The sequence below is a fragment of the Pinus tabuliformis genome, chromosome 6, assembly GCF_031772625.1.
Source record: "Pinus tabuliformis cultivar Carrire ecotype Pingquan chromosome 6, CPIR1, whole genome shotgun sequence".
NCBI lineage: Eukaryota > Viridiplantae > Streptophyta > Pinopsida > Pinales > Pinaceae > Pinus > Pinus tabuliformis.
The window spans coordinates 840,143,112-840,150,368 of record NC_142292.1 but is presented as its reverse complement, the minus strand read 5'-3'; the positions used below and the strand labels follow the sequence as shown (position 1 = coordinate 840,150,368).

The 7,257-nt window shown below is 35.2% G+C and overlaps 1 long non-coding RNA gene across 1 annotated transcript; it reads right to left on the bottom strand.

The window, feature by feature from the left end:
• Positions 1-506: 506 nt before the first annotated feature.
• On the bottom strand, positions 507-2,192 carry LOC149261488 (uncharacterized). Its single transcript, XR_016248461.1, has 3 exons — positions 1,915-2,192; positions 1,253-1,774; positions 507-987 (listed from the first exon to the last, which is right to left on the bottom strand). It is a non-coding gene; the product is annotated as an uncharacterized LOC149261488 (long non-coding RNA).
• Between the last annotated feature and the right edge of the window lie 5,065 nt (positions 2,193-7,257).

Genomic DNA, 7,257 nt, shown 5'->3' with positions numbered 1-7,257 from the left:
TTTCACTCGTGTAAAATGTCCAAACTATAAAAGAATGGTATTATTTGTTGTTTCTTTGGACCATTGTATTTATCTAACTCAATCATTTCCATAGCATCAACTAGGTTCCGATCATTCTCTTTCCATAGTGACTCAATGTCTTCAAATGCATTTCATAAATTTGGTTTAATAAATGTTGGTGGAAAACCAATATATTTCACTTTGTAGAAAGGAGTGTACATTGGTTGGAACAAAATTGTATTGTTGTTACCATGTGATGATGTCCGCATTCTAATTGTTGTTTGACCATGATGATATTGCCATCATAATCCTTTTTCGTGAGAATATCATTTAAGAAGTCAATGATAAGTGGCACAACTAGTTCCTCACAATTATGAAATTCCCCATTCTAATTGTTATTTGACCATGATGATATTGGCATCATAATCCTTGTCCATCGAAATTTAGATGCTATGATGCATTGAACCAATTTAGATGGTATTTTTCCCATCTTCCCCTTTGAATCGCTGGATCAGAATCGACCTCCGCAACGCTAAATGTTGTTTCATATAGAGCATGTCGCCTCACCCAACTCTCATGGAGCTCTTTTTTAATGGACAATAAAAGTCAATCCTTAGTAGATGGGATCAAAAATCGCATCAGTAACTTCAATCAGAAATTTATTTATGAACACAGCGAAACCAAGAAACCGCAGGCTCTTTCCTCCAGAAAAACGCTCCCACTGGCCATTATTCGACGATGGCCACCGCCCGGATCCAACCCTGATATTGGCAAGTAGGGATCTATATCACAAGTAGGGATGCAGAGGATCTGATTTTAAAAACCCAGAAACCACAGGCTCTGCGGAATTTCTGCTCCAAAAAAACGCTCCCAGTGGACATTCTTCAACGATGGTCACCGTCCAGATCCAACCGTGATATTGGCAGCCCTGTTTCTCTCGATATCTGTGCAAGAAGGGATCTGTGCAATTAGGGATCTATACTTCCGCTTCACCAAGGATTTAATTTAAAAAACCAAACAACACTGAACATCAATTTACAGCAAAGCAATCGAATCGAGCTATGCGAAAGAAATTTGTTTCTAAAATCAAATCGAATCCTCTCTCATTCAGCTAATCTTCCATAATCAGAGTGATCCATACAAAGAGTGATGCCTTATTGTTTACCTGTGAAATCAAATCGAATCCTCTCTCATTCAGCTAATCTTCCATAATCAGAGTGATCCATACAAAGAGTGATGCCTTATTGTTTACCTGTGATCGAGTCGGATGCCTCATTTAACTGTGATCCCTGGGCAGAGTTGTCTTGATTCAATAATTGATGCGCTACCTGCCTTTGCCTCCACCTCTCAGGGAACACAAACACGCGTCTACCTCTGCCTCTGCCTCTGCCTCCACCTCTCAGAGAATACACCAAACAGACAGACACACACATACAGTCACACACCAAACAGATGACAGACCAGACCACATTCATACGGAAACACAACATATGGAGCTCCAAACATACAGACCACACAACGAAACCCTGAGAGGAGGAGGAGGAGACGCACTGCAATGCCAATGCCAATATGAATCGAAAAATTGAATCGAATTAAACCGATCAAGATCCTCGATCCTTGATGATGATTAATTCTATCACATACTGCAAATTCTGTTAAGAACGGAGGGCTCGGATTGCAGCGCTGGTTATCTCTTACATTTTCATGCCAATTCTGTTTGCAAGGGAGGGCTCAGATTGCAAAATGCGGAAATATGCTCCAGTGTTTTTAACCGCTACACAACAAAAGCTAAAGCTTAAGCTAGACTACAAAAGCTAAACCTAAGATCTACAATGTAATCCCTTATTCTGCATTTGCTAGAAGATCTATCTGTGCATTTCGAAATTTCAAAATTTAGAGGGCTGTTGTTCTCACCTGTGCAGAATGGAGGAAGAGCGAGCCCAATAGAACGAACTCATACACATCTAAACACACATATGCATATGCGTTAAGGCCTTTAAGAATGTCTTGAACCCATACAAGCAATTGTATTGGCTGTATGAACTCTGTAATGGCTGTATGAGCTATTGTAATGGCTTTGTTATAACGGCAAGCTTTTGCGCTTTCTTTATTTTGTGTCCTTGCTTTTTCTGAGAATTTTTTCTTTATTTTAACAGAAATGGAGAAATCGGAGGTGCGAAGAGTTTGGTGTTAAACATTGCAGAAATGAAGAAATCGGAGGGGTGAAGTGATGGTCAGTAAAACGGAGAAATCGTAACAGGGTAGAAATCGGAGGGGCGAAGTGATGGTCAGTAAAACAAAGAAACTGTAACAGGGTAGGTGGTTACCTGGTTACCGTAACCGCCGATGGAATCATCCGATGGTAGACAATTTTTAATCGTCTAACAAATGATCGGAGGGTGCATGAGGATGCACATGGCACTGGAGGAAGTTCTTTTCATAGGGAAACGAATTACGGCGTAATTAGATACTAATAGTCATATATATGCAAAGTTTAGTTGTCGTTTCAAACCAACTAATGACCAAAGAAATATGACTAAATTTTTGTTTTGTTATAAGATACTGTAAATCAAATACTCTTAGTCGTATATAAGAAAATTTTAGTTGTAATTTGTGATCAAAAAATTAATCATTGTCATTTATATTTTTTTGGTAGTTTCATATTCATTATATAAATAACTAATTTAGTAGTTTATATACATTTCATTTATTTTCATTAATCATCATTACAAATCACTAATTTAGTCATATAATCATTTTATTTGTGTTCATCATTAATTAATATAAACTACTAATTTAGTAGTTTTAGATTTATTTTATTTGTTCATTACTAATCAACATATATTAATTAGTATAATTTTGCGAGTAAACTAAGAAAATGTCATACAATGTGCACTGGTTCATCTAATATGAAAATGAAATGTTACATATGTTAATTAAAATACTAAACAATATCAAGTGCAACTATAAATAATTCTAACCACATAAAGTACATTATATGAAATGTCAAGTACTATAATACAAGTTTCCAACTTAACATTTCTTGCACTACAATTTACACATGAAAAGTTGTTTCATCACTGCAAAACATTATTGTTGTGTTTCCAAGCCAATGTAGGTGAATTCACCAACTTTGAAGACATGAACATCAGTCTCTACATGTGTGTCTTATGTGGGATATTGGATTTAAGGGTGTCACTAGAACAGTTCTCTTCTCTCTCATTTTGCATTTTTCACTCGAGTGTTAGTGCTCTCCTCTTTCTTCAAATCCAGTTGCTTACCATCAATACTCAGTTCCTTTTATGAAAACAAAAGAAGATACAATGTAAAGTGTAAGACATGAAAGATGATGAAAACTAGAATATAAACTGAAATATAATATCAAGGATTTATGTGACATAAACCTCAACATCAAGAATGTTAAAGTATTCAACATTCAGGGAAAGCTTAGGCACAATCATGCCAACTAACTTAATGCTAAAAGTCTCAAGCTGTAAATAACTTGTGAAAAAAAATAATTTGAGGTCTGATGTCTAATCCTTGTTGTTTTATTCACAACAACATTTTGTTCTCCAAAGAATGAACTTGGTCAACTATATAAACAACATGTCCTCAAATAACAACATGAAAGTAAAATTTTCTAATATTCATGAAAATCTTTCAACATAAAATAGTTAAAAGGATTTCAATCAATATCGTGTGATACTAATTTCATCTTCAACCTTTGGTTGTTTAAACAGACATGCTAACAACTATTTTAGATTTCATAGTTAAAATACAAAGAAAAATCAAAACAAACATTCAAAATTAAATCAAACAATAAATAGAAGATATCATGGAATGGACATTGCAATTATAAAGAAAGTATTTACCTATCCATCGATGGCTTATCCTGCATTCCTAAAACATTTGTTTTCCCAACATAACCATGAGGTGAAATAATCAAAACATTAAAAACCATAGGAATACGTACTAGAAGCATTTCCAAAGTTGATGGATCAAGTGCCTAAAGAATCTCCAAAAACAAATGAATCATATCCAAAGTGTGATCTACATTGTCTCCCCATCCTTTTTCCAATCACATTTCATGTAACTTGACCACACTAGAATCAAGTAACAATCAAATGAAGGCATTGACATTTTTTTCTATATTTTATATCTATAAAATTTGAGACTAATTTGTTTCGAGAACATATTAATTCATATTCAAAGACTTCCTACCATGAGAAGGTATCAATCAAGTAGGACATCAGAAAAATTGACGTCAATGAGGTTCTCTAAAAATTTCTACAATATGAATATTTGTTTTGTTGTGATATCTTGGATAAAAAAAATACATATCTACAAAAGAAAAGATTGTATATTACTTATGTTCAAACTATGTATATGGTGTATTTCTAGGTAGTTTTTTAAGATGTCTTTTTGCCTTTATCAAAGTGGATTATAGCTTGGTTAAACTCTATATCCCTTCGTTCAACATTAATTTCTGCAAGATAAATTTCACACATTATTATTTCCCATTTCTCAACGCGCTACATATGATAAATTGAAAGTAATATAAAAGCAATATAAAACCATTATCTAACCAAAACAAGCAAACAAACAGTGCCTCTAATAAAACTTCACACCTCAAAAATTACTTGCCATATGCTTAGACTAAAGGTAATATTCTTTAAATCATATTTAGTTCATATTTAATGAGATATTTGTATGTTTACCATGATGTCAATTTGGTGCTAAAATAAATATATAAATCCAAGTTATTATCAGTGAAATTTAAGTATAATTCAGAAAAATAATGTCATTGCAAGTTATGGAGAGAGAAAAAACTTCATAATTAGGATTCTCTATTTCAGTTCGATTTGAGTTGAGTTTGTATTTCAATATATAGTTTTCTCTAAAGAAGTCGAATAGAAAGATGAGAATAGAAATAGCCCTGTGAATTTCTAATCAATTCATATTATATATCTCTGAAATAGCCAGGTCATCCTTCTTTGCTATTTGATAGAGATTTATTGTGCATAAAATATTAATGAATTAACTATCAAACACAATGATGCAATATATTAACCAAGGAAAGAAAAATGACATGGTTGTTGTATTTGTGTGCTCAAATGAAATACAACAATGGTTGTGTGCTTTCTTTATCATGAAATAATATTGAAGACCAATGTCGGTTAAACAATTAAACTCCATTACCATTAGGAGATGGTCGTGTTGGGTAAGGAAAGGATGAATTGAAGGGCTCAAGGTGTAGCTCCAATACATAGTTATCCTTGTCACTACAAAATACAAAGTTGTCATTATTTGCTTATCTAGGCAAAAAGAAAAGTAAGTTTGTATTTGTGGACTTGTGATACTATATGAAAAAGAGAGCAGTAGTGGAAATCAAAGTGTGTCATCCCATCATTAAACCTACACATAAAACATATATTTTGAGTCGTTGACTATAGTGTAAATCAAATGTAAATCCAGCTCAACTCAATCTTTACATGGCAGAGACGTAATGAACTAATACAATAGAAGGATGCTAACTTAGAAACAAGAGATGATAAAACACAATAATGGATCATTGTTTCCTTCCACATAATTGGCATGAATAAAATTTCCACAGAATCCATCTAAAAAATAAGAGGAACTTATGGTAAAGGAACATATCATTAGTGTTTTGTACCCTATTTAACACATGTATCGTAGGGAAGTTGTTGGGAATGAGATCCCCCAAGGATAATTTTGGGGCTAAAAGCCCATGTTTAGGGTCAAATTTTGTAATAAACTTGTAAAGACTCCACATGTTTTGGTCATGGAGTGTGGAGGTGTCATGAGTCATATAGGGTTGTCCACCCTTAGTTTTGTAAAGTAAAGCCAACTGTAAGAGACATACCCATGGTCCGTGGACCATGGGATTGTATAAAAAGAGCTAAGTAAGTATGCTCTAAGTAGTTGAGATAAGTCTAAGAGAGTCATAGCTCTGAAGTAAGAAGTCTAAGTTTTGGGTTGTAGCGTAGGTAGAGGCTCTGCAGCTAAATGCATAGAGGCCTAGGGTGGAACTCTGCAGCTGAGTGCGCGGACCCCTCCAACTGTGTGTGCAGGGTAGATAGAGTCTGTAATCACTTGAAGATATCAATAAAGAAATTTATTCTACAAATTCTGTGTCTTTGTTCCAGTTAACGCATGTTGTCATATTGTGTATGAATTTCCTTTATAATGCTTATGTAATGCGCGAATGTGTATAATTATGTTGGATAGCTGAATGAAAATAAGAATATCTATTTACGCGGTGCTAAACTATGATTATATAGTAATATAAGTAAGACACTTAGACTAGTTTGGGAATATGAACGGTACATTTCATTAGCAACGTGAAAGGACCTGAGCTGCAAGTTGGGGTTGCGTAAAATTTGATCATACCCTTTCGTGGAGGTATTGAAGGCCGGAGTATAGGGATGGTCTCGCGAGCTCTAGAACTGAGTAACTTACGCAAAAGAAGGAATAGAAGGAACAAAACGACATCATGACCATCTCAGGGTGCTGAAACTTGGTTCCAGTATCCCCCCATACTACTTCAAGTGGGACTTCGGTCTGCCCTCCATGGGCTGATTTCAAAAGGGTGAGTAGTGTAGGGAATTTTTGGATAATTAACGTTGAACCTGGGTCGGGCCCCAACAAGCCAACAAATGCTTCTGTTGCTGGAACCAGAATCTACATAAGGGATCTGTGATGTCGTATCACTGGAATCGAACTAAGAAAGAGATTGGAGACTGGTTGGATAGGAATGTAGATGAATTCACGGTGCAGAATAATAGAAGTCCACGACTGATAAAGGAACAATGGCTAGATAGGTACTTATATACAGAGATCCACGAGATCTTTTTCTATTCCTTTCTAGTTGAGCTATACGAGTGGATCATGAAGCTAGGAGATAGCCAAGGAAGGTGGAAACTTGATGGTCCTATTGTTTGGACCCAGGTACTAGTGCGGATATTGGAAGCATCTGAGGGTAAGATCACCTGCTCTGTCAATCATTGGCTCGATTGTTTCATAGGAGGATTTGTAACTGAATTCGCGATTGACACCTCAGTCAGCTACAACAAGGCGGAGAGGCACTTTTTTAAAGGTCTGCAAGGTAAGTATGTGAAATCATTGAATACTTGGATTAAAATGTTATTGTGCGAAAAATGGGTTATGGAACCACCATGATGTTTGGAGCTATGCGAAGCAGAAAAACTTACACGAATGAAGCAAGAAAGGGTCCTG